At 53.2% G+C, this 26,340-nt stretch overlaps 30 non-coding genes across 30 annotated transcripts; all 30 read left to right on the top strand.

Annotated features, from left to right (window-relative positions):
* Nucleotides 1–457: 457 nt before the first annotated feature.
* LOC132123658 (U6 spliceosomal RNA) lies at nt 458–564 on the top strand. Its single transcript, XR_009426581.1, has one exon. It is a non-coding gene; the product is annotated as a U6 spliceosomal RNA (small nuclear RNA).
* Nucleotides 565–1,226: 662 nt separating this feature from the next.
* On the top strand, nt 1,227–1,333 carry LOC132123657 (U6 spliceosomal RNA). The gene has a single exon (XR_009426580.1). It is a non-coding gene; the product is annotated as a U6 spliceosomal RNA (small nuclear RNA).
* A 734-nt stretch (nt 1,334–2,067) lies between these two features.
* LOC132123705 (U6 spliceosomal RNA) lies at nt 2,068–2,174 on the top strand. The gene has a single exon (XR_009426627.1). It is a non-coding gene; the product is annotated as a U6 spliceosomal RNA (small nuclear RNA).
* A 661-nt stretch (nt 2,175–2,835) lies between these two features.
* LOC132123756 (U6 spliceosomal RNA) lies at nt 2,836–2,942 on the top strand. The gene has a single exon (XR_009426675.1). It is a non-coding gene; the product is annotated as a U6 spliceosomal RNA (small nuclear RNA).
* A 661-nt stretch (nt 2,943–3,603) lies between these two features.
* Nucleotides 3,604–3,710, top strand: LOC132123656 (U6 spliceosomal RNA). Its single transcript, XR_009426579.1, has one exon. It is a non-coding gene; the product is annotated as a U6 spliceosomal RNA (small nuclear RNA).
* A 1,140-nt stretch (nt 3,711–4,850) lies between these two features.
* LOC132123655 (U6 spliceosomal RNA) lies at nt 4,851–4,957 on the top strand. Its single transcript, XR_009426578.1, has one exon. It is a non-coding gene; the product is annotated as a U6 spliceosomal RNA (small nuclear RNA).
* Nucleotides 4,958–5,619: 662 nt separating this feature from the next.
* On the top strand, nt 5,620–5,726 carry LOC132123747 (U6 spliceosomal RNA). Its single transcript, XR_009426666.1, has one exon. It is a non-coding gene; the product is annotated as a U6 spliceosomal RNA (small nuclear RNA).
* Nucleotides 5,727–6,459: 733 nt separating this feature from the next.
* Nucleotides 6,460–6,566, top strand: LOC132123743 (U6 spliceosomal RNA). Its single transcript, XR_009426663.1, has one exon. It is a non-coding gene; the product is annotated as a U6 spliceosomal RNA (small nuclear RNA).
* A 1,140-nt stretch (nt 6,567–7,706) lies between these two features.
* LOC132123755 (U6 spliceosomal RNA) lies at nt 7,707–7,813 on the top strand. Its single transcript, XR_009426674.1, has one exon. It is a non-coding gene; the product is annotated as a U6 spliceosomal RNA (small nuclear RNA).
* Nucleotides 7,814–8,953: 1,140 nt separating this feature from the next.
* LOC132123745 (U6 spliceosomal RNA) lies at nt 8,954–9,060 on the top strand. The gene has a single exon (XR_009426664.1). It is a non-coding gene; the product is annotated as a U6 spliceosomal RNA (small nuclear RNA).
* Nucleotides 9,061–9,723: 663 nt separating this feature from the next.
* Nucleotides 9,724–9,830, top strand: LOC132123720 (U6 spliceosomal RNA). Its single transcript, XR_009426642.1, has one exon. It is a non-coding gene; the product is annotated as a U6 spliceosomal RNA (small nuclear RNA).
* Nucleotides 9,831–10,563: 733 nt separating this feature from the next.
* LOC132123754 (U6 spliceosomal RNA) lies at nt 10,564–10,670 on the top strand. The gene has a single exon (XR_009426673.1). It is a non-coding gene; the product is annotated as a U6 spliceosomal RNA (small nuclear RNA).
* A 1,140-nt stretch (nt 10,671–11,810) lies between these two features.
* LOC132123654 (U6 spliceosomal RNA) lies at nt 11,811–11,917 on the top strand. Its single transcript, XR_009426577.1, has one exon. It is a non-coding gene; the product is annotated as a U6 spliceosomal RNA (small nuclear RNA).
* Nucleotides 11,918–12,579: 662 nt separating this feature from the next.
* LOC132123653 (U6 spliceosomal RNA) lies at nt 12,580–12,686 on the top strand. The gene has a single exon (XR_009426576.1). It is a non-coding gene; the product is annotated as a U6 spliceosomal RNA (small nuclear RNA).
* Nucleotides 12,687–13,420: 734 nt separating this feature from the next.
* On the top strand, nt 13,421–13,527 carry LOC132123652 (U6 spliceosomal RNA). Its single transcript, XR_009426575.1, has one exon. It is a non-coding gene; the product is annotated as a U6 spliceosomal RNA (small nuclear RNA).
* A 733-nt stretch (nt 13,528–14,260) lies between these two features.
* Nucleotides 14,261–14,367, top strand: LOC132123742 (U6 spliceosomal RNA). Its single transcript, XR_009426662.1, has one exon. It is a non-coding gene; the product is annotated as a U6 spliceosomal RNA (small nuclear RNA).
* A 661-nt stretch (nt 14,368–15,028) lies between these two features.
* LOC132123651 (U6 spliceosomal RNA) lies at nt 15,029–15,135 on the top strand. The gene has a single exon (XR_009426574.1). It is a non-coding gene; the product is annotated as a U6 spliceosomal RNA (small nuclear RNA).
* Nucleotides 15,136–16,275: 1,140 nt separating this feature from the next.
* LOC132123650 (U6 spliceosomal RNA) lies at nt 16,276–16,382 on the top strand. The gene has a single exon (XR_009426573.1). It is a non-coding gene; the product is annotated as a U6 spliceosomal RNA (small nuclear RNA).
* A 662-nt stretch (nt 16,383–17,044) lies between these two features.
* On the top strand, nt 17,045–17,151 carry LOC132123719 (U6 spliceosomal RNA). Its single transcript, XR_009426641.1, has one exon. It is a non-coding gene; the product is annotated as a U6 spliceosomal RNA (small nuclear RNA).
* Nucleotides 17,152–17,813: 662 nt separating this feature from the next.
* Nucleotides 17,814–17,920, top strand: LOC132123649 (U6 spliceosomal RNA). Its single transcript, XR_009426572.1, has one exon. It is a non-coding gene; the product is annotated as a U6 spliceosomal RNA (small nuclear RNA).
* Nucleotides 17,921–18,653: 733 nt separating this feature from the next.
* LOC132123648 (U6 spliceosomal RNA) lies at nt 18,654–18,760 on the top strand. The gene has a single exon (XR_009426571.1). It is a non-coding gene; the product is annotated as a U6 spliceosomal RNA (small nuclear RNA).
* Nucleotides 18,761–19,422: 662 nt separating this feature from the next.
* On the top strand, nt 19,423–19,529 carry LOC132123702 (U6 spliceosomal RNA). The gene has a single exon (XR_009426624.1). It is a non-coding gene; the product is annotated as a U6 spliceosomal RNA (small nuclear RNA).
* A 734-nt stretch (nt 19,530–20,263) lies between these two features.
* Nucleotides 20,264–20,370, top strand: LOC132123647 (U6 spliceosomal RNA). The gene has a single exon (XR_009426570.1). It is a non-coding gene; the product is annotated as a U6 spliceosomal RNA (small nuclear RNA).
* Nucleotides 20,371–21,099: 729 nt separating this feature from the next.
* Nucleotides 21,100–21,206, top strand: LOC132123646 (U6 spliceosomal RNA). Its single transcript, XR_009426569.1, has one exon. It is a non-coding gene; the product is annotated as a U6 spliceosomal RNA (small nuclear RNA).
* Nucleotides 21,207–21,868: 662 nt separating this feature from the next.
* On the top strand, nt 21,869–21,975 carry LOC132123713 (U6 spliceosomal RNA). Its single transcript, XR_009426635.1, has one exon. It is a non-coding gene; the product is annotated as a U6 spliceosomal RNA (small nuclear RNA).
* Nucleotides 21,976–22,637: 662 nt separating this feature from the next.
* On the top strand, nt 22,638–22,744 carry LOC132123701 (U6 spliceosomal RNA). The gene has a single exon (XR_009426623.1). It is a non-coding gene; the product is annotated as a U6 spliceosomal RNA (small nuclear RNA).
* A 733-nt stretch (nt 22,745–23,477) lies between these two features.
* Nucleotides 23,478–23,584, top strand: LOC132123645 (U6 spliceosomal RNA). The gene has a single exon (XR_009426568.1). It is a non-coding gene; the product is annotated as a U6 spliceosomal RNA (small nuclear RNA).
* Nucleotides 23,585–24,246: 662 nt separating this feature from the next.
* On the top strand, nt 24,247–24,353 carry LOC132123712 (U6 spliceosomal RNA). Its single transcript, XR_009426634.1, has one exon. It is a non-coding gene; the product is annotated as a U6 spliceosomal RNA (small nuclear RNA).
* A 734-nt stretch (nt 24,354–25,087) lies between these two features.
* LOC132123644 (U6 spliceosomal RNA) lies at nt 25,088–25,194 on the top strand. Its single transcript, XR_009426567.1, has one exon. It is a non-coding gene; the product is annotated as a U6 spliceosomal RNA (small nuclear RNA).
* A 729-nt stretch (nt 25,195–25,923) lies between these two features.
* LOC132123643 (U6 spliceosomal RNA) lies at nt 25,924–26,030 on the top strand. The gene has a single exon (XR_009426566.1). It is a non-coding gene; the product is annotated as a U6 spliceosomal RNA (small nuclear RNA).
* Nucleotides 26,031–26,340: the final 310 nt, after the last annotated feature.

The raw sequence follows: 26,340 nt of genomic DNA, 5'->3' as shown, positions 1-26,340 counted from the left end.
GTGAAGGAAGTAAGAAGAGAATCCCTGACCATACACCATCTTGTGGAGATCCAAAGTGCGTCCGGTAAGACTCCCTTCACCCTGAGCCTTTGCTGTCCAGCCCTTCTTTACTGCCCACTCTTCTTTCTTAAAAAAATGTAGAGGCCACGCCCCCTTCAGCGCCAGTACGCCAGGTACCACCGGCAAGCGTGTACACCTGCTTCCTCATGTCCAGAGGATGCTCCTGTACATCACGGTGGAATCGGGCACGTCTAAAAAAAGACGCGCTACGTTCCCCTGTCCCCCAAACTCGGTGAGCGGTTGCATCAATGGAGGGATGCGCGTCCGGCCTCATCACCGACGCGGTCCGTGCGGCACGGTATGCGATGGGATGAGATGGCTCACTGGGCCCTTACCAGCTCTGTGAGAGCTCGCGGGGACCCGAGGGTAAAGATACCTCGAGCGAGCTAACTGTTCTGTGCTCGCCACGGCGGCACATATACTAAAATTGGATCGATACAGAGAAGATTAGCATGGCCCCTGCGAAAGGATGACACGCAAATCCGTGAAGCGCTCCATCTTTTATTTGATTGCGAAATCCGTGCCGCTCTACTCTATCAGCCCTCGTGCGGTGAATAATCATAGGAGTCTCAGCGTGGGAGGCGTTTTGACGTAAAATCACTCACCATCTCCTCTGTCTTAGAGATGTTCAGTTGCAGCCCCGCTCCGTCACACCATGTGATGAACTCATGAGATGTACGTGGCCATCGTCAGACTCGGAGCTTGAGAGCAGGGAGAGGAGAACCGTGTCACCTGCTCATTTAACAACATTATAATTAGCCGGAGAACTTCCACGCTCATGTGTAGGAAGTAAGAAGAGAATCCCTGACCATACACCATCTTGTGGAGATCCAAAGTGCGTCCGGTAAGAGGCCACGCCCCCTTCAGCGCCAGTACGCCAGGTACCACCGGCAAGCGTGTACACCTGCTTCCTTATTTCCAGAGGATGCTCCTGTACATCACGGTGGAATCGGGCACGTCTAGAAATTGACGCGCTACGTTCCACTGTCCCCCAAACTCGGTGAGCAGTTGCATCAATGGAGGGATGTGCGTCCGGCCTCAGCACCGACGCGGTCCGTGCGGCACGGTATGCGATGGGATGAGATGGCTCACTGGGCCCTGACCAGCTCTGTGAGAGCTCGCGGGGACCCGAGGGGTAAAGATACCTCGAGCGAGCCAGCTGTTCTGTGCTCGCCACGGCGGCACATATACTAAAATTGGATCGATACAGAGAAGATTAGCATGGCCCCTGCGAAAGGATGACACGCAAATCCGTGAAGCGCTCCATCTTTTATTTGATTGCGATATCCGTGCCCCGTCTACTCTATCAGCCCTCGTGCGGTGAATAATCATAGGAGTCTCAGCGTGGGAGGCGTTTTGACGTAAAATCTCTCATCATCTCCTCTTTCTTAGAGATGTACAGTTGCAGCCCTGCTCCGTTACACTATGTGATGAACTCATGAGAAGTACGTGGCCATCGTCAGACTCGGAGCTTGAGAGCAGGGAGAGGAGAACCGTGTCACCTGCTCATTTAACAACATTATAATTAGCCGGAGAACTTCCACGCTCATGTGTAGGAAGTAAGAAGAGAATCCCTGACCATACACCATCTTGTGGAGATCCAAAGTGCGTCCGGTAAGACTCCCTTCACCCTGAGCCTTTGCTGTCCAGCCCTTCTTTACTGCCCACTCTTCTTTCTTAAAAAAATGTAGAGGCCACGCCCCCTTCAGCGCCAGTACGCCAGGTACCACCGGCAAGCGTGTACACCTGCTTCCTCATGTCCAGAGGATGCTCCTGTACATCACGGTGGAATCGGGCACGTCTAAAAAAAGACGCGCTACGTTCCCCTGTCCCCCAAACTCGGTGAGCGGTTGCATCAATGGAGGGATGCGCGTCCGGCCTCATCACCGACGCGGTCCGTGCGGCACGGTATGCGATGGGATGAGATGGCTCACTGGGCCCTTACCAGCTCTGTGAGAGCTCGCGGGGACCCGAGGGTAAAGATACCTCGAGCGAGCTAGCTGTTCTGTGCTCGCCACGGCGGCACATATACTAAAATTGGATCGATACAGAGAAGATTAGCATGGCCCCTGCGAAAGGATGACACACAAATCCGTGAAGCGCTCCATCTTTTATTTGATTGCGAAATCCGTGCCGCTCTACTCTATCAGCCCTCGTGCGGTGAATAATCATAGGAGTCTCAGCGTGGGAGGCGTTTTGACGTAAAATCACTCACCATCTCCTCTGTCTTAGAGATGTTCAGTTGCAGCCCCGCTCCGTCACACCATGTGATGAACTCATGAGATGTACGTGGCCATCGTCAGACTCGGAGCTTGAGAGCAGGGAGAGGAGAACCGTGTCACCTGCTCATTTAACAACATTATATTTAGCCGGAGAACTTCCACGCTCATGTGTAGGAAGTAAGAAGAGAATCCCTGACCATACACCATCTTGTGGAGATCCAAAGTGCGTCCGGTAAGAGGCCACGCCCCCTTCAGCGCCAGTACGCCAGGTACCACCGGCAAGCGTGTACACCTGCTTCCTCATGTCCAGAGGATGCTCCTGTACATCACGGTGGAATTGGGCACGTCTAAAAAAAGACGCGCTACGTTCCCCTGTCCCCCAAACTCGGTGAGCGGTTGCATCAATGGAGGGATGCGCGTCCGGCCTCATCACCGACGCGGTCCGTGCGGCACGGTATGCGATGGGATGAGATGGCTCACTGGGCCCTTACCAGCTCTGTGAGAGCTCGCGGGGACCCGAGGGTAAAGATACCTCGAGCGAGCTAGCTGTTCTGTGCTCGCCACGGTGGCACATATACTAAAATTGGATCGATACAGAGAAGATTAGCATGGCCCCTGCGAAAGGATGACACGCAAATCCGTGAAGCGCTCCATCTTTTATTTGATTGCGAAATCCGTGCCGCTCTACTCTATCAGCCCTCGTGCGGTGAATAATCATAGGAGTCTCAGCGTGGGAGGCGTTTTGACGTAAAATCACTCACCATCTCCTCTGTCTTAGAGATGTTCAGTTGCAGCCCCGCTCCGTCACACCATGTGATGAACTCATGAGATGTACGTGGCCATCGTCAGACTCGGAGCTTGAGAGCAGGGAGAGGAGAACCGTGTCACCTGCTCATTTAACAACATTATAATTAGCCGGAGAACTTCCACGCTCATGTGTAGGAAGTAAGAAGAGAATCCCTGACCATACACCATCTTGTGGAGATCCAAAGTGCGTCCGGTAAGAGGCCACGCCCCCTTCAGCGCCAGTACGCCAGGTACCACCGGCAAGCGTGTACACCTGCTTCCTCATGTCCAGAGGATGCTCCTGTACATCACGGTGGAATCGGGCACGTCTAAAAAAAGACGCGCTACGTTCCCCTGTCCCCCAAACTCGGTGAGCGGTCGCATCAATGGAGGGATGCGCGTCCGGCCTCATCACCGACGCGGTCCGTGCGGCACGGTATGCGATGGGATGAGATGGCTCACTGGGCCCTTACCAGCTCTGTGAGAGCTCGCGGGGACCCGAGGGTAAAGATACCTCGAGCGAGCTAGCTGTTCTGTGCTCGCCACGGCGGCACATATACTAAAATTGGATCGATACAGAGAAGATTAGCATGGCCCCTGCGAAAGGATGACACGCAAATCCGTGAAGCGCTCCATCTTTTATTTGATTGCGAAATCCGTGCCGCTCTACTCTATCAGCCCTCGTGCGGTGAATAATCATAGGAGTCTCAGCGTGGGAGGCGTTTTGACGTAAAATCACTCACCATCTCCTCTGTCTTAGAGATGTTCAGTTGCAGCCCCGCTCCGTCACACCATGTGATGAACTCATGAGATGTACGTGGCCATCGTCAGACTCGGAGCTTGAGAGCAGGGAGAGGAGAACCGTGTCACCTGCTCATTTAACAACATTATAATTAGCCGGAGAACTTCCACGCTCATGTGTAGGAAGTAAGAAGAGAATCCCTGACCATACACCATCTTGTGGAGATCCAAAGTGCGTCCGGTAAGACTCCCTTCACCCTGAGCCTTTGCTGTCCAGCCCATCTTTACTGCCCACTCTTCTTTCTTAAAAAAATGTAGATATCCGTGCCCCTCTACTCTATCAGCCCTCGTGCGGTGAATAATCATAGGAATCTCAGCGTGGGAGGCGTTTTGACGTAAAATCACTCACCATCTCCTCTTTCTTAGAGATGTTCAGTTGCAGCCCCGCTCCGTTACACTATGTGATGAACTCATGAGAAGTACGTGGCCATCGTCAGACTCGGAGCTTGAGAGCAGGGAGAGGAGAACCGTGTCACCTGCTCATTTAACAACATTATAATTAGCCGGAGAACTTCCACGCTCATGTGTAGGAAGTAAGAAGAGAATCCCTGACCATACACCATCTTGTGGAGATCCAAAGTGCGTCCGGTAAGACTCCCTTCACCCTGAGCCTTTGCTGTCCAGCCCTTCTTTACTGCCCACTCTTCTTTCTTAAAAAAATGTAGAGGCCACGCCCCCTTCAGCGCCAGTACGCCAGGTACCACCGGCAAGCGTGTACACCTGCTTCCTCATGTCCAGAGGATGCTCCTGTACATCACGGTGGAATCGGGCACGTCTAAAAAAAGACGCGCTACGTTCCCCTGTCACCCAAACTCGGTGAGCGGTTGCATCAATGGAGGGATGCGCGTCCGGCCTCATCACCGACGCGGTCCGTGCGGCACGGTATGCGATGGGATGAGATGGCTCACTGGGCCCTTACCAGCTCTGTGAGAGCTCGCGGGGACCCGAGGGTAAAGATACCTCGAGCGAGCTAGCTGTTCTGTGCTCGCCACGGCGGCACATATACTAAAATTGGATCGATACAGAGAAGATTAGCATGGCCCCTGCGAAAGGATGACACGCAAATCCGTGAAGCGCTCCATCTTTTATTTGATTGCGAAATCCGTGCCGCTCTACTCTATCAGCCCTCGTGCGGTGAATAATCATAGGAGTCTCAGCGTGGGAGGCGTTTTGACGTAAAATCACTCACCATCTCCTCTGTCTTAGAGATGTTCAGTTGCAGCCCCGCTCCGTCACACCGTGTGATGAACTCATGAGATGTACGTGACCATCGTCAGACTCGGAGCTTGAGAGCAGGGAGAGGAGAACCGTGTCACCTGCTCATTTAACAACATTATAATTAGCCGGAGAACTTCCACGCTCATGTGTAGGAAGTAAGAAGAGAATCCCTGACCATACACCATCTTGTGGAGATCCAAAGTGCGTCCGGTAAGAGGCCACGCCCCCTTCAGCGCCAGTACGCCAGGTACCACCGGCAAGCGTGTACACCTGCTTCCTTATTTCCAGAGGATGCTCCTGTACATCACGGTGGAATCGGGCACGTCTAGAAATTGACGCGCTACGTTCCACTGTCCCCCAAACTCGGTGAGCAGTTGCATCAATGGAGGGATGTGCGTCCGGCCTCAGCACCGACGCGGTCCGTGCGGCACGTTATGCGATGGGATGAGATGGCTCACTGGGCCCTGACCAGCTCTGTGAGAGCTCGCGGGGACCCGAGGGCTAAAGATACCTCGAGCGAGCCAGCTGTTCTGTGCTCGCCACGGCGGCACATATACTAAAATTGGATCGATACAGAGAAGATTAGCATGGCCCCTGCGAAAGGATGACACGCAAATCCGTGAAGTGCTCCATCTTTTATTTGATTGCGATATCCGTGCCCCTCTACTCTATCAGCCCTCGTGCGGTAAATAATCATAGGAGTCTCAGCGTGGGAGGCATTTTGACGTAAAATCACTCACCATCTCCTCTGTCTTAGAGATGTTCAGTTGCAGCCCCGCTCCGTCACACCATGTGATGAACTCATGAGATGTACGTGGCCATCGTCCGACTCGGAGCTTGAGAGCAGGGAGAGGAGAACCGTGTCACCTGCTCATTTAACAACATTAAAATTAGCCGGAGAACTTCCACGCTCATGTGTAGGAAGTAAGAAGAGAATCCCTGACCATACACCATCTTGTGGAGATCCAAAGTGCGTCCGATAAGACTCCCTTCACCCTGAGCCTTTGCTGTCCAGCCCTTCTTTACTGCCCACTCTTCTTTCTTAAAAAAATGTAGAGGCCACGCCCCCTTCAGCGCCAGTACGCCAGGTACCACCGGCAAGCGTGTACACCTGCTTCCTCATGTCCAGAGGATGCTCCTGTACATCACGGTGGAATCGGGCACGTCTAAAAAAAGACGCGCTACGTTCCCCTGTCCCCCAAACTCGGTGAGCGGTTGCATCAATGGAGGGATGCGCGTCCGGCCTCATCACCGACGCGGTCCGTGCGGCACGGTATGCGATGGGATGAGATGGCTCACTGGGCCCTTACCAGCTCTGTGAGAGCTCGCGGGGACCCGAGGGTAAAGATACCTCGAGCGAGCTAGCTGTTCTGTGCTCGCCATGGCGGCACATATACTAAAATTGGATCGATACAGAGAAGATTAGCATGGCCCCTGCGAAAGGATGACACGCAAATCCGTGAAGCGCTCCATCTTTTATTTGATTGCGAAATCCGTGCCGCTCTACTCTATCAGCCCTCGTGCGGTGAATAATCATAGGAGTCTCAGCGTGGGAGGCGTTTTGACGTAAAATCACTCACCATCTCCTCTGTCTTAGAGATGTTCAGTTGCAGCCCCGCTCCGTCACACCATGTGATGAACTCATGAGATGTACGTGGCCATCGTCAGACTCGGAGCTTGAGAGCAGGGAGAGGAGAACCGTGTCACCTGCTCATTTAACAACATTATAATTAGCCGGAGAACTTCCACGCTCATGTGTAGGAAGTAAGAAGAGAATCCCTGACCATACACCATCTTGTGGAGATCCAAAGTGCGTCCGGTAAGACTCCCTTCACCCTGAGCCTTTGCTGTCCAGCCCATCTTTACTGCCCACTCTTCTTTCTTAAAAAAATGTAGATATCCGTGCCCCTCTACTCTATCAGCCCTCGTGCGGTGAATAATCATAGGAATCTCAGCGTGGGAGGCGTTTTGACGTAAAATCACTCACCATCTCCTCTTTCTTAGAGATGTTCAGTTGCAGCCCCGCTCCGTTACACTATGTGATGAACTCATGAGAAGTACGTGGCCATCGTCAGACTCGGAGCTTGAGAGCAGGGAGAGGAGAACCGTGTCACCTGCTCATTTAACAACATTATAATTAGCCGGAGAACTTCCACGCTCATGTGTAGGAAGTAAGAAGAGAATCCCTGACCATACACCATCTTGTGGAGATCCAAAGTGCGTCCGGTAAGACTCCCTTCACCCTGAGCCTTTGCTGTCCAGCCCTTCTTTACTGCCCACTCTTCTTTCTTAAAAAAATGTAGAGGCCACGCCCCCTTCAGCGCCAGTACGCCAGGTACCACCGGCAAGCGTGTACACCTGCTTCCTCATGTCCAGAGGATGCTCCTGTACATCACGGTGGAATCGGGCACGTCTAAAAAAAGACGCGCTACGTTCCCCTGTCCCCCAAACTCGGTGAGCGGTTGCATCAATGGAGGGATGCGCGTCCGGCCTCATCACCGACGCGGTCCGTGCGGCACGGTATGCGATGGGATGAGATGGCTCACTGGGCCCTTACCAGCTCTGTGAGAGCTCGCGGGGACCCGAGGGTAAAGATACCTCGAGCGAGCTAGCTGGTCTGTGCTCACCACGGCGGCACATATACTAAAATTGGATCGATACAGAGAAGATTAGCATGGCCCCTGCGAAAGGATGACACGCAAATCCGTGAAGCGCTCCATCTTTTATTTGATTGCGAAATCCGTGCCGCTCTACTCTATCAGCCCTCGTGCGGTGAATAATCATAGGAGTCTCAGCGTGGGAGGCGTTTTGACGTAAAATCACTCACCATCTCCTCTGTCTTAGAGATGTTCAGTTGCAGCCCCGCTCCGTCACACCATGTGATGAACTCATGAGATGTACGTGGCCATCGTCAGACTCGGAGCTTGAGAGCAGGGAGAGGAGAACCGTGTCACCTGCTCATTTAACAACATTATAATTAGCCGGAGAACTTCCACGCTCATGTGTAGGAAGTAAGAAGAGAATCCCTGACCATACACCATCTTGTGGAGATCCAAAGTGCGTCCGGTAAGACTCCCTTCACCCTGAGCCTTTGCTGTCCAGCCCATCTTTACTGCCCACTCTTCTTTCTTAAAAAAATGTAGATATCCGTGCCCCTCTACTCTATCAGCCCTCGTGCGGTGAATAATCATAGGAATCTTAGCGTGGGAGGCGTTTTGACGTAAAATCACTCACCATCTCCTCTTTCTTAGAGATGTTCAGTTGCAGCCCCGCTCCGTTACACTATGTGATGAACTCATGAGAAGTACGTGGCCATCGTCAGACTCGGAGCTTGAGAGCAGGGAGAGGAGAACCGTGTCACCTGCTCATTTAACAACATTATAATTAGCCGGAGAACTTCCACGCTCATGTGTAGGAAGTAAGAAGAGAATCCCTGACCATACACCATCTTGTGGAGATCCAAAGTGCGTCCGGTAAGACTCCCTTCACCCTGAGCCTTTGCTGTCCAGCCCTTCTTTACTGCCCACTCTTCTTTCTTAAAAAAATGTAGAGGCCACGCCCCCTTCAGCGCCAGTACGCCAGGTACCACCGGCAAGCGTGTACACCTGCTTCCTCATGTCCAGAGGATGCTCCTGTACATCACGGTGGAATCGGGCACGTCTAAAAAAAGACGCGCTACGTTCCCCTGTCCCCCAAACTCGGTGAGCGGTTGCATCAATGGAGGGATGCGCGTCCGGCCTCATCACCGACGCGGTCCGTGCGGCACGGTATGCGATGGGATGAGATGGCTCACTGGGCCCTTACCAGCTCTGTGAGAGCTCGCGGGGACCCGAGGGTAAACATACCTCGAGCGAGCTAGCTGTTCTGTGCTCTCCACGGCGGCACATATACTAAAATTGGATCGATACAGAGAAGATTAGCATGGCCCCTGCGAAAGGATGACACGCAAATCCGTGAAGCGCTCCATCTTTTATTTGATTGCGATATCCGTGCCCCGTCTACTCTATCAGCCCTCGTGCGGTGAATAATCATAGGAGTCTCAGCGTGGGAGGCGTTTTGACGTAAAATCACTCACCATCTCCTCTGTCTTAGAGATGTTCAGTTGCAGCCCCGCTCCGTCACACCATGTGATGAACTCATGAGATGTACGTGACCATCGTCAGACTCGGAGCTTGAGAGCAGGGAGAGGAGAACCGTGTCACCTGCTCATTTAACAACATTATAATTAGCCGGAGAACTTCCACGCTCATGTGTAGGAAGTAAGAAGAGAATCCCTGACCATACACCATCTTGTGGAGATCCAAAGTGCGTCCGGTAAGAGGCCACGCCCCCTTCAGCGCCAGTACGCCAGGTACCACCGGCAAGCGTGTACACCTGCTTCCTTATTTCCAGAGGATGCTCCTGTACATCACGGTGGAATCGGGCACGTCTAGAAATTGACGCGCTACGTTCCACTGTCCCCCAAACTCGGTGAGCAGTTGCATCAATGGAGGGATGTGCGTCCGGCCTCAGCACCGACGCGGTCCGTGCGGCACGTTATGCGATGGGATGAGATGGCTCACTGGGCCCTGACCAGCTCTGTGAGAGCTCGCGGGGACCCGAGGGCTAAAGATACCTCGAGCGAGCCAGCTGTTCTGTGCTCGCCACGGCGGCACATATACTAAAATTGGATCGATACAGAGAAGATTAGCAGGGCCCCTGCGAAAGGATGACACGCAAATCCGTGAAGCGCTCCATCTTTTATTTGATTGCGATATCCGTGCCCCTCTACTCTATCAGCCCTCGTGCGGTGAATAATCATAGGAGTCTCAGCGTGGGAGGCGTTTTGACGTAAAATCACTCACCATCTCCTCTGTCTTAGAGATGTTCAGTTGCAGCCCCGCTCCGTCACACCATGTGATGAACTCATGAGATGTACGTGGCCATCGTCAGACTCGGAGCTTGAGAGCAGGGAGAGGAGAACCGTGTCACCTGCTCATTTAACAACATTATAATTAGCCGGAGAACTTCCACGCTCATGTGTAGGAAGTAAGAAGAGAATCCCTGACCATACACCATCTTGTGGAGATCCAAAGTGCGTCCGATAAGACTCCCTTCACCCTGAGCCTTTGCTGTCCAGCCCTTCTTTACTGCCCACTCTTCTTTCTTAAAAAAATGTAGAGGCCACGCCCCCTTCAGCGCCAGTACGCCAGGTACCACCGGCAAGCGTGTACACCTGCTTCCTCATGTCCAGAGGATGCTCCTGTACATCACGGTGGAATCGGGCACGTCTAAAAAAAGACGCGCTACGTTCCCCTGTCCCCCAAACTCGGTGAGCGGTTGCATCAATGGAGGGATGCGCGTCCGGCCTCATCACCGACGCGGTCCGTGCGGCACGGTATGCGATGGGATGAGATGGCTCACTGGGCCCTTACCAGCTCTGTGAGAGCTCGCGGGGACCCGAGGGTAAAGATACCTCGAGCGAGCTAGCTGGTCTGTGCTCACCACGGCGGCACATATACTAAAATTGGATCGATACAGAGAAGATTAGCATGGCCCCTGCGAAAGGATGACACGCAAATCCGTGAAGCGCTCCATCTTTTATTTGATTGCGAAATCCGTGCCGCTCTACTCTATCAGCCCTCGTGCGGTGAATAATCATAGGAGTCTCAGCGTGGGAGGCGTTTTGACGTAAAATCACTCACCATCTCCTCTGTCTTAGAGATGTTCAGTTGCAGCCCCGCTCCGTCACACCATGTGATGAACTCATGAGATGTACGTGGCCATCGTCAGACTCGGAGCTTGAGAGCAGGGAGAGGAGAACCGTGTCACCTGCTCATTTAACAACATTATAATTAGCCGGAGAACTTCCACGCTCATGTGTAGGAAGTAAGAAGAGAATCCCTGACCATACACCATCTTGTGGAGATCCAAAGTGCGTCCGGTAAGACTCCCTTCACCCTGAGCCTTTGCTGTCCAGCCCATCTTTACTGCCCACTCTTCTTTCTTAAAAAAATGTAGATATCCGTGCCCCTCTACTCTATCAGCCCTCGTGCGGTGAATAATCATAGGAATCTTAGCGTGGGAGGCGTTTTGACGTAAAATCACTCACCATCTCCTCTTTCTTAGAGATGTTCAGTTGCAGCCCCGCTCCGTTACACTATGTGATGAACTCATGAGAAGTACGAGGCCATCGTCAGACTCGGAGCTTGAGAGCAGGGAGAGGAGAACCGTGTCACCTGCTCATTTAACAACATTATAATTAGCCGGAGAACTTCCACGCTCATGTGTAGGAAGTAAGAAGAGAATTCCTGACCATACACCATCTTGTGGAGATCCAAAGTGCGTCCGGTAAGACTCCCTTCACCCTGAGCCTTTGCTGTCCAGCCCTTCTTTACTGCCCACTCTTCTTTCTTAAAAAAATGTAGAGGCCACGCCCCCTTCAGCGCCAGTACGCCAGGTACCACCGGCAAGCGTGTACACCTGCTTCCTCATGTCCAGAGGATGCTCCTGTACATCACGGTGGAATCGGGCACGTCTAAAAAAAGACGCGCTGCGTTCCCCTGTCCCCCAAACTCGGTGAGCGGTTGCATCAATGGAGGGATGCGCGTCCGGCCTCATCACCGACGCGGTCCGTGCGGCACGGTATGCGATGGGATGAGATGGCTCACTGGGCCCTTACCAGCTCTGTGAGAGCTCGCGGGGACCCGAGGGTAAAGATACCTCGAGCGAGCTAGCTGTTCTGTGCTCGCCACGGCGGCACATATACTAAAATTGGATCGATACAGAGAAGATTAGCATGGCCCCTGCGAAAGGATGACACGCAAATCCGTGAAGCGCTCCATCTTTTATTTGATTGCGAAATCCGTGCCGCTCTACTCTATCAGCCCTCGTGCGGTGAATAATCATAGGAGTCTCAGCGTGGGAGGCGTTTTGACGTAAAATCACTCACCATCTCCTCTGTCTTAGAGATGTTCAGTTGCAGCCCCGCTCCGTCACACCATGTGATGAACTCATGAGATGTACGTGGCCATCGTCAGACTCGGAGCTTGAGAGCAGGGAGAGGAGAACCGTGTCACCTGCTCATTTAACAACATTATAATTAGCCGGAGAACTTCCACGCTCATGTGTAGGAAGTAAGAAGAGAATCCCTGACCATACACCATCTTGTGGAGATCCAAAGTGCGTCCGGTAAGAGGCCACGCCCCCTTCAGCGCCAGTACGCCAGGTACCACCGGCAAGCGTGTACACCTGCTTCCTTATTTCCAGAGGATGCTCCTGTACATCACGGTGGAATCGGGCACGTCTAGAAATTGACGCGCTACGTTCCACTGTCCCCCAAACTCGGTGAGCAGTTGCATCAATGGAGGGATGTGCGTCCGGCCTCAGCACCGACGCGGTCCGTGCGGCACGGTATGCGATGGGATGAGATGGCTCACTGGGCCCTGACCAGCTCTGTGAGAGCTCGCGGGGACCCGAGGGGTAAAGATACCTCGAGTGAGCCAGCCGTTCTGTGCTCGCCACGGCGGCACATATACTAAAATTGGATCGATACAGAGAAGATTAGCATGGCCCCTGCGAAAGGATGACACGCAAATCCGTGAAGCGCTCCATCTTTTATTTGATTGCGATATCCGTGCCCCGTCTACTCTATCAGCCCTCGTGCGGTGAATAATCATAGGAGTCTCAGCGTGGGAGGCGTTTTGACGTAAAATCTCTCATCATCTCCTCTTTCTTAGAGATGTACAGTTGCAGCCCCGCTCCGTTACACCATGTGATGAACTCATGAGAAGTACGTGGCCATCGTCAGACTCGGAGCTTGAGAGCAGGGAGAGGAGAACCGTGTCACCTGCTCATTTAACAACATTATAATTAGCCGGAGAACTTCCACGCTCATGTGTAGGAAGTAAGAAGAGAATCCCTGACCATACACCATCTTGTGGAGATCCAAAGTGCGTCCGGTAAGACTCCCTTCACCCTGAGCCTTTGCTGTCCAGCCCTTCTTTACTGCCCACTCTTCTTTCTTAAAAAAATGTAGAGGCCACGCCCCCTTCAGCGCCAGTACGCCAGGTACCACCGGCAAGCGTGTACACCTGCTTCCTCATGTCCAGAGGATGCTCCTGTACATCACGGTGGAATCGGGCACGTCTAAAAAAAGACGCGCTACGTTCCCCTGTCCCCCAAACTCGGTGAGCGGTTGCATCAATGGAGGGATGCGCGTCCGGCCTCATCACCGACGCGGTCCGTGCGGCACGGTATGCGATGGGATGAGATGGCTCACTGGGCCCTTACCAGCTCTGTGAGAGCTCGCGGGGACCCGAGGGTAAAGATACCTCGAGCGAGCTAGCTGTTCTGTGCTCGCCACGGCGGCACATATACTAAAATTGGATCGATACAGAGAAGATTAGCATGGCCCCTGCGAAAGGATGACACGCAAATCCGTGAAGCGCTCCATCTTTTATTTGATTGCGAAATCCGTGCCGCTCTACTCTATCAGCCCTCGTGCGGTGAATAATCATAGGAGTCTCAGCGTGGGAGGCGTTTTGACGTAAAATCACTCACCATCTCCTCTGTCTTAGAGATGTTCAGTTGCAGCCCCGCTCCGTCACACCATGTGATGAACTCATGAGCTGTACGTGGCCATCGTCAGACTCGGAGCTTGAGAGCAGGGAGAGGAGAACCGTGTCACCTGCTCATTTAACAACATTATAATTAGCCGGAGAACTTCCACGCTCATGTGTAGGAAGTAAGAAGAGAATCCCTGACCATACACCATCTTGTGGAGATCCAAAGTGCGTCCGGTAAGACTCCCTTCACCCTGAGCCTTTGCTGTCCAGCCCTTCTTTACTGCCCACTCTTCTTTCTTAAAAAAATGTAGAGGCCACGCCCCCTTCAGCGCCAGTACGCCAGGTACCACCGGCAAGCGTGTACACCTGCTTCCTCATGTCCAGAGGATGCTCCTGTACATCACGGTGGAATCGGGCACGTCTAAAAAAAGACGCGCTACGTTCCCCTGTCCCCCAAACTCGGTGAGCGGTTGCATCAATGGAGGGATGCGCGTCCGGCCTCATCACCGACGCGGTCCGTGCGGCACGGTATGCGATGGGATGAGATGGCTCACTGGGCCCTTACCAGCTCTGTGAGAGCTCGCGGGGACCCGAGGGTAAACATACCTCGAGCGAGCTAGCTGTTCTGTGCTCGCCATGGCGGCACATATACTAAAATTGGATCGATACAGAGAAGATTAGCATGGCCCCTGCGAAAGGATGACACGCAAATCCGTGAAGCGCTCCATCTTTTATTTGATTGCGAAATCCGTGCCGCTCTACTCTATCAGCCCTCGTGCGGTGAATAATCATAGGAGTCTCAGCGTGGGAGGCGTTTTGACGTAAAATCACTCACCATCTCCTCTGTCTTAGAGATGTTCAGTTGCAGCCCCGCTCCGTCACACCATGTGATGAACTCATGAGATGTACGTGGCCATCGTCAGACTCGGAGCTTGAGAGCAGGGAGAGGAGAACCGTGTCACCTGCTCATTTAACAACATTATAATTAGCCGGAGAACTTCCACGCTCATGTGTAGGAAGTAAGAAGAGAATCCCTGACCATACACCATCTTGTGGAGATCCAAAGTGCGTCCGGTAAGAGGCCACGCCCCCTTCAGCGCCAGTACGCCAGGTACCACCGGCAAGCGTGTACACCTGCTTCCTCATGTCCAGAGGATGCTCCTGTACATCACGGTGGAATCGGGCACGTCTAAAAAAAGACGCGCTACGTTCCCCTGTCCCCCAAACTCGGTGAGCGGTTGCATCAATGGAGGGATGCGCGTCCGGCCTCATCACCGACGCGGTCCGTGCGGCACGGTATGCGATGGGATGAGATGGCTCACTGGGCCCTTACCAGCTCTGTGAGAGCTCGCGGGGACCCGAGGGTAAAGATACCTCGAGCGAGCTAGCTGTTCTGTGCTCGCCACGGCGGCACATATACTAAAATTGGATCGATACAGAGAAGATTAGCATGGCCCCTGCGAAAGGATGACACGCAAATCCGTGAAGCGCTCCATCTTTTATTTGATTGCGAAATCCGTGCCGCTCTACTCTATCAGCCCTCGTGCGGTGAATAATCATAGGAGTCTCAGCGTGGGAGGCGTTTTGACGTAAAATCACTCACCATCTCCTCTGTCTTAGAGATGTTCAGTTGCAGCCCCGCTCCGTCACACCATGTGATGAACTCATGAGATGTACGTGGCCATCGTCAGACTCGGAGCTTGAGAGCAGGGAGAGGAGAACCGTGTCACCTGCTCATTTAACAACATTATAATTAGCCGGAGAACTTCCACGCTCATGTGTAGGAAGTAAGAAGAGAATCCCTGACCATACACCATCTTGTGGAGATCCAAAGTGCGTCCGGTAAGACTCCCTTCACCCTGAGCCTTTGCTGTCCAGCCCATCTTTACTGCCCACTCTTCTTTCTTAAAAAAATGTAGATATCCGTGCCCCTCTACTCTATCAGCCCTCGTGCGGTGAATAATCATAGGAATCTCAGCGTGGGAGGCGTTTTGACGTAAAATCACTCACCATCTCCTCTTTCTTAGAGATGTTCAGTTGCAGCCCCGCTCCGTTACACTATGTGATGAACTCATGAGAAGTACGTGGCCATCGTCAGACTCGGAGCTTGAGAGCAGGGAGAGGAGAACCGTGTCACCTGCTCATTTAACAACATTATAATTAGCCGGAGAACTTCCACGCTCATGTGTAGGAAGTAAGAAGAGAATCCCTGACCATACACCATCTTGTGGAGATCCAAAGTGCGTCCGGTAAGACTCCCTTCACCCTGAGCCTTTGCTGTCCAGCCCTTCTTTACTGCCCACTCTTCTTTCTTAAAAAAATGTAGAGGCCACGCCCCCTTCAGCGCCAGTACGCCAGGTACCACCGGCAAGCGTGTACACCTGCTTCCTCATGTCCAGAGGATGCTCCTGTACATCACGGTGGAATCGGGCACGTCTAAAAAAAGACGCGCTACGTTCCCCTGTCCCCCAAACTCGGTGAGCGGTTGCATCAATGGAGGGATGCGCGTCCGGCCTCATCACCGACGCGGTCCGTGCGGCACGGTATGCGATGGGATGAGATGGCTCACTGGGCCCTTACCAGCTCTGTGAGAGCTCGCGGGGACCCGAGGGTAAAGATACCTCGAGCGAGCTAGCTGTTCTGTGCTCGCCACGGCGGCACATATACTAAAATTGGATCGATACAGAGAAGATTAGCATGGCCCCTGCGAAAGGATGACACGCAAATCCGTGAAGCGCTCCATCTTTTATTTGATTGCGAAATCCGTGCCGCTCTACTCTATCAGCCCTCGTGCGGTGAATAATCATAGGAGTCTCAGCGTGGGAGGCGTTTTGACGTAAAATCACTCACCATCTCCTCTGTCTTAGAGATGTTCAGTTGCAGCCCCGCTCCGTCACACCATGTGATGAACTCATGAGATGTACGTGACCATCGTCAGACTCGGAGCTTGAGAGCAGGGAGAGGAGAACCGTGTCACCTGCTCATTTAACAACATTATAATTAGCCGGAGAACTTCCACGCTCATGTGTAGGAAGTAAGAAGAGAATCCCTGACCATACACCATCTTGTGGAGATCCAAAGTGCGTCCGGTAAGAGGCCACGCCCCCTTCAGCGCCAGTACGCCAGGTACCACCGGCAAGCGTGTACACCTGCTTCCTTATTTCCAGAGGATGCTCCTGTACATCACGGTGGAATCGGGCACGTCTAGAAATTGACGCGCTACGTTCCACTGTCCCCCAAACTCGGTGAGCAGTTGCATCAATGGAGGGATGTGCGTCCGGCCTCAGCACCGACGCGGTCCGTGCGGCACGTTATGCGATGGGATGAGATGGCTCACTGGGCCCTGACCAGCTCTGTGAGAGCTCGCGGGGACCCGAGGGCTAAAGATACCTCGAGCGAGCCAGCTGTTCTGTGCTCGCCACGGCGGCACATATACTACAATTGGATCGATACAGAGAAGATTAGCATGGCCCCTGCGAAAGGATGACACGCAAATCCGTGAAGCGCTCCATCTTTTATTTGATTGCGATATCCGTGCCCCTCTACTCTATCAGCCCTCGTGCGGTGAATAATCATAGGAGTCTCAGCGTGGGAGGCGTTTTGACGTAAAATCACTCACCATCTCCTCTGTCTTAGAGATGTTCAGTTGCAGCCCCGCTCCGTCACACCATGTGATGAACTCATGAGATGTACGTGGCCATCGTCAGACTCGGAGCTTGAGAGCAGGGAGAAGAGAACCGTGTCACCTGCTCATTTAACAACATTATAATTAGCCGGAGAACTTCCACGCTCATGTGTAGGAAGTAAGAAGAGAATCCCTGACCATACACCATCTTGTGGAGATCCAAAGTGCGTCCGGTAAGAGGCAACGCCCCCTTCAGCGCCAGTACGCCAGGTACCACCGGCAAGCGTGTACACCTGCTTCCTTATTTCCAGAGGATGCTCCTGTACATCACGGTGGAATCGGGCACGTCTAGAAATTGACGCGCTACGTTCCACTGTCCCCCAAACTCGGTGAGCAGTTGCATCAATGGAGGGATGTGCGTCCGGCCTCAGCACCGACGCGGTTCGTGCGGCACGGTATGCGATGGGATGAGATGGCTCACTGGGCCCTGACCAGCTCTGTGAGAGCTCGCGGGGACCCGAGGGGTAAAGATACCTCGAGCGAGCCAGCTGTTCTGTGCTCGCCACGGCGGCACATATACTAAAATTGGATCGATACAGAGAAGATTAGCATGGCCCCTGCGAAAGGATGACACGCAAATCCGTGAAGCGCTCCATCTTTTATTTGATTGCGAAATCCGTGCCGCTCTACTCTATCAGCCCTCGTGCGGTGAATAATCATAGGAGTCTCAGCGTGGGAGGCGTTTTGACGTAAAATCTCTCACCATCTCCTCTTTCTTAGAGATGTACAGTTGCAGCCCCGCTCCGTTACACTATGTGATGAACTCATGAGAAGTACGTGGCCATCGTCAGACTCGGAGCTTGAGAGCAGGGAGAGGAGAAGCGTGTCACCTGCTCATTTAACAACATTATAATTAGCCGGAGAACTTCCACGCTCATGTGTAGGAAGTAAGAAGAGAATCCCTGACCATACACCATCTTGTGGAGATCCAAAGTGCGTCCGGTAAGACTCCCTTCACCCTGAGCCTTTGCTGTCCAGCCCTTCTTTACTGCCCACTCTTCTTTCTTAAAAAAATGTAGAGGCCACGCCCCCTTCAGCGCCAGTACGCCAGGTACCACCGGCAAGCGTGTACACCTGCTTCCTCATGTCCAGAGGATGCTCCTGTACATCACGGTGGAATCGGGCACGTCTAAAAAAAGACGCGCTACGTTCCCCTGTCCCCCAAACTCGGTGAGCGGTTGCATCAATGGAGGGATGCGCGTCCGGCCTCATCACCGACGCGGTCCGTGCGGCACGGTATGCGATGGGATGAGATGGCTCACTGGGCCCTTACCAGCTCTGTGAGAGCTCGCGGGGACCCGAGGGTAAAGATACCTCGAGCAAGCTAGCTGTTCTGTGCTCGCCACGGCGGCACATATACTAAAATTGGATCGATACAGAGAAGATTAGCATGGCCCCTGCGAAAGGATGACACGCAAATCCGTGAAGCGCTCCATCTTTTATTTGATTGCGAAATCCGTGCCGCTCTACTCTATCAGCCCTCGTGCGGTGAATAATCATAGGAGTCTCAGCGTGGGAGGCGTTTTGACGTAAAATCACTCACCATCTCCTCTGTCTTAGAGATGTTCAGTTGCAGCCCCGCTCCGTCACACCATGTGATGAACTCATGAGATGTACGTGGCCATCGTCAGACTCGGAGCTTGAGAGCAGGGAGAGGAGAACCGTGTCACCTGCTCATTTAACAACATTATAATTAGCCGGAGAACTTCCACGCTCATGTGTAGGAAGTAAGAAGAGAATCCCTGACCATACACCATCTTGTGGAGATCCAAAGTGCGTCCGGTAAGAGGCCACGCCCCCTTCAGCGCCAGTACGCCAGGTACCACCGGCAAGCGTGTACACCTGCTTCCTTATTTCCAGAGGATGCTCCTGTACATCACGGTGGAATCGGGCACGTCTAGAAATTGACGCGCTACGTTCCACTGTCCCCCAAACTCGGTGAGCAGTTGCATCAATGGAGGGATGTGCGTCCGGCCTCAGCACCGACGCGGTCCGTGCGGCACGGTATGCGATGGGATGAGATGGCTCACTGGGCCCTGACCAGCTCTGTGAGAGCTCGCGGGGACCCGAGGGGTAAAGATACCTCGAGCGAGCCAGCCGTTCTGTGCTTGCCACGGCGGCACATATACTAAAATTGGATCGATACAGAGAAGATTAGCATGGCCCCTGCGAAAGGATGACACGCAAATCCGTGAAGCGCTCCATCTTTTATTTGATTGCGATATCCGTGCCCCGTCTACTCTATCAGCCCTCGTGCGGTGAATAATCATAGGAGTCTCAGCGTGGGAGGCGTTTTGACGTAAAATCTCTCATCATCTCCTCTTTCTTAGAGATGTACAGTTGCAGCCCCGCTCCGTTACACCATGTGATGAACTCATGAGAAGTACGTGGCCATCGTCAGACTCGGAGCTTGAGAGCAGGGAGAGGAGAACCGTGTCACCTGCTCTTTTAACAACATTATAATTAGCCGGAGAACTTCCACGCTCATGTGTAGGAAGTAAGAAGAGAATCCCTGACCATACACCATCTTGTGGAGATCCAAAGTGCGTCCGGTAAGACTCCCTTCACCCTGAGCCTTTGCTGTCCAGCCCTTCTTTACTGCCCACTCTTCTTTCTTAAAAAAATGTAGAGGCCACGCCCCCTTCAGCGCCAGTACGCCAGGTACCACCGGCAAGCGTGTACACCTGCTTCCTCATGTCCAGAGGATGCTCCTGTACATCACGGTGGAATCGGGCACGTCTAAAAAAAGACGCGCTACATTCCCCTGTCCCCCAAACTCGGTGAGCGGTTGCATCAATGGAGGGATGCGCGTCCGGCCTCATCACCGACGCGGTCCGTGCGGCACGGTATGCAATGGGATGAGATGGCTCACTGGGCCCTTACCAGCTCTGTGAGAGCTCGCGGGGACCCGAGGGTAAAGATACCTCGAGCGAGCTAGCTGTTCTGTGCTCGCCACGGCGGCACATATACTAAAATTGGATCGATACAGAGAAGATTAGCATGGCCCCTGCGAAAGGATGACACGCAAATCCGTGAAGCGCTCCATCTTTTATTTGATTGCGAAATCCGTGCCGCTCTACTCTATCAGCCCTCGTGCGGTGAATAATCATAGGAGTCTCAGCGTGGGAGGCGTTTTGACGTAAAATCACTCACCATCTCCTCTGTCTTAGAGATGTTCAGTTGCAGCCCCGCTCCGTCACACCATGTGATGAACTAGATGTACGTGGCCATCGTCAGACTCGGAGCTTGAGAGCAGGGAGAGGAGAACCGTGTCACCTGCTCATTTAACAACATTATAATTAGCCGGAGAACTTCCACGCTCATGTGTAGGAAGTAAGAAGAGAATCCCTGACCATACACCATCTTGTGGAGATCCAAAGTGCGTCCGGTAAGACTCCCTTCACCCTGAGCCTTTGCTGTCCAGCCCTTCTTTACTGCCCACTCTTCTTTCTTAAAAAAATGTAGAGGCCACGCCCCCTTCAGCGCCAGTACGCCAGGTACCACCGGCAAGCGTGTACACCTGCTTCCTCATGTCCAGAGGATGCTCCTGTACATCACGGTGGAATCGGGCACGTCTAAAAAAAGACGCGCTACGTTCCCCTGTCCCCCAAACTCGGTGAGCGGTTGCATCAATGGAGGGATGCGCGTCCGGCCTCATCACCGACGCGGTCCGTGCGGCACGGTATGCGATGGGATGAGATGGCTCACTGGGCCCTTACCAGCTCTGTGAGAGCTCGCGGGGACCCGAGGGTAAAGATACCTCGAGCGAGCTAGCTGTTCTGTGCTCGCCACGGCGGCACATATACTAAAATTGGATCGATACAGAGAAGATTAGCATGGCCCCTGCGAAAGGATGACACGCAAATCCGTGAAGCGCTCCATCTTTTATTTGATTGCGAAATCCGTGCCGCTCTACTCTATCAGCCCTCGTGCGGTGAATAATCATAGGAGTCTCAGCGTGGGAGGCGTTTTGACGTAAAATCACTCACCATCTCCTCTGTCTTAGAGATGTTCAGTTGCAGCCCCGCTCCGTCACACCATGTGATGAACTCATGAGCTGTACGTGGCCATCGTCAGACTCGGAGCTTGAGAGCAGGGAGAGGAGAACCGTGTCACCTGCTCATTTAACAACATTATAATTAGCCGGAGAACTTCCACGCTCATGTGTAGGAAGTAAGAAGAGAATCCCTGACCATACACCATCTTGTGGAGATCCAAAGTGCGTCCGGTAAGAGGCCACGCCCCCTTCAGCGCCAGTACGCCAGGTACCACCGGCAAGCGTGTACACCTGCTTCCTTATTTCCAGAGGATGCTCCTGTACATCACGGTGGAATCGGGCACGTCTAGAAATTGACGCGCTACGTTCCATTGTCCCCCAAACTCGGTGAGCAGTTGCATCAATGGAGGGATGTGCGTCCGGCCTCAGCACCGACGCGGTCCGTGCGGCACGTTATGCGATGGGATGAGATGGCTCACTGGGCCCTGACCAGCTCTGTGAGAGCTCGCGGGGACCCGAGGGCTAAAGATACCTCGAGCGAGCCAGCTGTTCTGTGCTCGCCATGGCGGCACATATACTACAATTGGATCGATACAGAGAAGATTAGCATGGCCCCTGCGAAAGGATGACACGCAAATCCGTGAAGCGCTCCATCTTTTATTTGATTGCGATATCCGTGCCCCTCTACTCTATCAGCCCTCGTGCGGTGAATAATCATAGGAGTCTCAGCGTGGGAGGCGTTTTGACGTAAAATCACTCACCATCTCCTCTGTCTTAGAGATGTTCAGTTGCAGCCCCGCTCCGTCACACCATGTGATGAACTCATGAGATGTACGTGGCCATCGTCAGACTCGGAGCTTGAGAGCAGGGAGAAGAGAACCGTGTCACCTGCTCATTTAACAACATTATAATTAGCCGGAGAACTTCCACGCTCATGTGTAGGAAGTAAGAAGAGAATCCCTGACCATACACCATCTTGTGGAGATCCAAAGTGCGTCCGGTAAGAGGCAACGACCCCTTCAGCGCCAGTACGCCAGGTACCACCGGCAAGCGTGTACACCTGCTTCCTTATTTCCAGAGGATGCTCCTGTACATCACGGTGGAATCGGGCACGTCTAGAAATTGACGCGCTACGTTCCACTGTCCCCCAAACTCGGTGAGCAGTTGCATCAATGGAGGGATGTGCGTCCGGCCTCAGCACCGACGCGGTCCGTGCGGCACGGTATGCGATGGGATGAGATGGCTCACTGGGCCCTGACCAGCTCTGTGAGAGCTCGCGGGGACCCGAGGGGTAAAGATACCTCGAGCGAGCCAGCTGTTCTGTGCTTGCCACGGCGGCACATATACTAAAATTGGATCGATACAGAGAAGATTAGCATGGCCCCTGCGAAAGGATGACACGCAAATCCGTGAAGCGCTCCATCTTTTATTTGATTGCGAAATCCGTGCCGCTCTACTCTATCAGCCCTCGTGCGGTGAATAATCATAGGAGTCTCAGCGTGGGAGGCGTTTTGACGTAAAATCTCTCACCATCTCCTCTTTCTTAGAGATGTACAGTTGCAGCCCCGCTCCGTTACACTATGTGATGAACTCATGAGAAGTACGTGGCCATCGTCAGACTCGGAGCTTGAGAGCAGGGAGAGGAGAAGCGTGTCACCTGCTCATTTAACAACATTATAATTAGCCGGAGAACTTCCACGCTCATGTGTAGGAAGTAAGAAGAGAATCCCTGACCATACACCATCTTGTGGAGATCCAAAGTGCGTCCGGTAAGACTCCCTTCACCCTGAGCCTTTGCTGTCCAGCCCTTCTTTACTGCCCACTCTTCTTTCTTAAAAAAATGTAGAGGCCACGCCCCCTTCAGCGCCAGTACGCCAGGTACCACCGGCAAGCGTGTACACCTGCTTCCTCATGTCCAGAGGATGCTCCTGTACATCACGGTGGAATCGGGCACGTCTAAAAAAAGACGCGCTACGTTCCCCTGTCCCCCAAACTCGGTGAGCGGTTGCATCAATGGAGGGATGCGCGTCCGGCCTCATCACCGACGCGGTCCGTGCGGCACGGTATGCGATGGGATGAGATGGCTCACTGGGCCCTTACCAGCTCTGTGAGAGCTCGCGGGGACCCGAGGGTAAAGATACCTCGAGCGAGCTAGCTGTTCTGTGCTCGCCACGGCGGCACATATACTAAAATTGGATCGATACAGAGAAGATTAGCATGGCCCCTGCGAAAGGATGACACGCAAATCCGTGAAGCGCTCCATCTTTTATTTGATTGCGAAATCCGTGCCGCTCTACTCTATCAGCCCTCGTGCGGTGAATAATCATAGGAGTCTCAGCGTGGGAGGCGTTTTGACGTAAAATCACTCACCATCTCCTCTGTCTTAGAGATGTTCAGTTGCAGCCCCGCTCCGTCACACCATGTGATGAACTCATGAGCTGTACGTGGCCATCGTCAGACTCGGAGCTTGAGAGCAGGGAGAGGAGAACCGTGTCACCTGCTCATTTAACAACATTATAATTAGCCGGAGAACTTCCACGCTCATGTGTAGGAAGTAAGAAGAGAATCCCTGACCATACACCATCTTGTGGAGATCCAAAGTGCGTCCGGTAAGAGGCCACGCCCCCTTCAGCGCCAGTACGCCAGGTACCACCGGCAAGCGTGTACACCTGCTTCCTTATTTCCAGAGGATGCTCCTGTACATCACGGTGGAATCGGGCACGTCTAGAAATTGACGCGCTACGTTCCATTGTCCCCCAAACTCGGTGAGCAGTTGCATCAATGGAGGGATGTGCGTCCGGCCTCAGCACCGACGCGGTCCGTGCGGCACGTTATGCGATGGGATGAGATGGCTCACTGGGCCCTGACCAGCTCTGTGAGAGCTCGCGGGGACCCGAGGGCTAAAGATACCTCGAGCGAGCCAGCTGTTCTGTGCTCGCCATGGCGGCACATATACTACAATTGGATCGATACAGAGAAGATTAGCATGGCCCCTGCGAAAGGATGACACGCAAATCCGTGAAGCGCTCCATCTTTTATTTGATTGCGATATCCGTGCCCCGTCTACTCTATCAGCCCTCGTGCGGTGAATAATCATAGGAGTCTCAGCGTGGGAGGCGTTTTGACGTAAAATCTCTCATCATCTCCTCTTTCTTAGAGATGTACAGTTGCAGCCCCGCTCCGTTACACCATGTGATGAACTCATGAGATGTACGTGGCCATCGTCAGACTCGGAGCTTGAGAGCAGGGAGAGGAGAACCGTGTCACCTGCTCTTTTAACAACATTATAATTAGCCGGAGAACTTCCACGCTCATGTGTAGGAAGTAAGAAGAGAATCCCTGACCATACACCATCTTGTGGAGATCCAAAGTGCGTCCGGTAAGACTCCCTTCACCCTGAGCCTTTGCTGTCCAGCCCTTCTTTACTGCCCACTCTTCTTTCTTAAAAAAATGTAGAGGCCACGCCCCCTTCAGCGCCAGTACGCCAGGTACCACCGGCAAGCGTGTACACCTGCTTCCTCATGTCCAGAGGATGCTCCTGTACATCACGGTGGAATCGGGCACGTCTAAAAAAAGACGCGCTACATTCCCCTGTCCCCCAAACTCGGTGAGCGGTTGCATCAATGGAGGGATGCGCGTCCGGCCTCATCACTGACGCGGTCCGTGCGGCACGGTATGCAATGGGATGAGATGGCTCACTGGGCCCTTACCAGCTCTGTGAGAGCTCGCGGGGACCCGAGGGTAAAGATACCTCGAGCGAGCTAGCTGTTCTGTGCTCGCCACGGCGGCACATATACTAAAATTGGATCGATACAGAGAAGATTAGCATGGCCCCTGCGAAAGGATGACACGCAAATCCGTGAAGCGCTCCATCTTTTATTTGATTGCGAAATCCGTGCCGCTCTACTCTATCAGCCCTCGTGCGGTGAATAATCATAGGAGTCTCAGCGTGGGAGGCGTTTTGACGTAAAATCACTCACCATCTCCTCTGTCTTAGAGATGTTCAGTTGCAGCCCCGCTCCGTCACACCATGTGATGAACTAGATGTACGTGGCCATCGTCAGACTCGGAGCTTGAGAGCAGGGAGAGGAGAACCGTGTCACCTGCTCATTTAACAACATTATAATTAGCCGGAGAACTTCCACGCTCATGTGTAGGAAGTAAGAAGAGAATCCCTGACCATACACCATCTTGTGGAGATCCAAAGTGCGTCCGGTAAGACTCCCTTCACCCTGAGCCTTTGCTGTCCAGCCCTTCTTTACTGCCCACTCTTCTTTCTTAAAAAAATGTAGAGGCCACGCCCCCTTCAGCGCCAGTACGCCAGGTACCACCGGCAAGCGTGTACACCTGCTTCCTCATGTCCAGAGGATGCTCCTGTACATCACGGTGGAATCGGGCACGTCTAAAAAAAGACGCGCTACGTTCCCCTGTCCCCCAAACTCGGTGAGCGGTTGCATCAATGGAGGGATGCGCGTCCGGCCTCATCACCGACGCGGTCCGTGCGGCACGGTATGCGATGGGATGAGATGGCTCACTGGGCCCTTACCAGCTCTGTGAGAGCTCGCGGGGACCCGAGGGTAAAGATACCTCGAGCGAGCTAGCTGTTCTGTGCTCGCCACGGCGGCACATATACTAAAATTGGATCGATACAGAGAAGATTAGCATGGCCCCTGCGAAAGGATGACACGCAAATCCGTGAAGCGCTCCATCTTTTATTTGATTGCGAAATCCGTGCCGCTCTACTCTATCAGCCCTCGTGCGGTGAATAATCATAGGAGTCTCAGCGTGGGAGGCGTTTTGACGTAAAATCACTCACCATCTCCTCTGTCTTAGAGATGTTCAGTTGCAGCCCCGCTCCGTCACACCATGTGATGAACTCATGAGCTGTACGTGGCCATCGTCAGACTCGGAGCTTGAGAGCAGGGAGAGGAGAACCGTGTCACCTGCTCATTTAACAACATTATAATTAGCCGGAGAACTTCCACGCTCATGTGTAGGAAGTAAGAAGAGAATCCCTGACCATAC

This window comes from Carassius carassius, chromosome 41 (genome assembly GCF_963082965.1).
Source record: "Carassius carassius chromosome 41, fCarCar2.1, whole genome shotgun sequence".
NCBI classification, from domain to species: domain Eukaryota; kingdom Metazoa; phylum Chordata; class Actinopteri; order Cypriniformes; family Cyprinidae; genus Carassius; species Carassius carassius.
The sequence above is the reverse complement of the archived record's forward strand: the minus strand, read 5'-3'. Positions and strand labels throughout refer to the sequence as shown.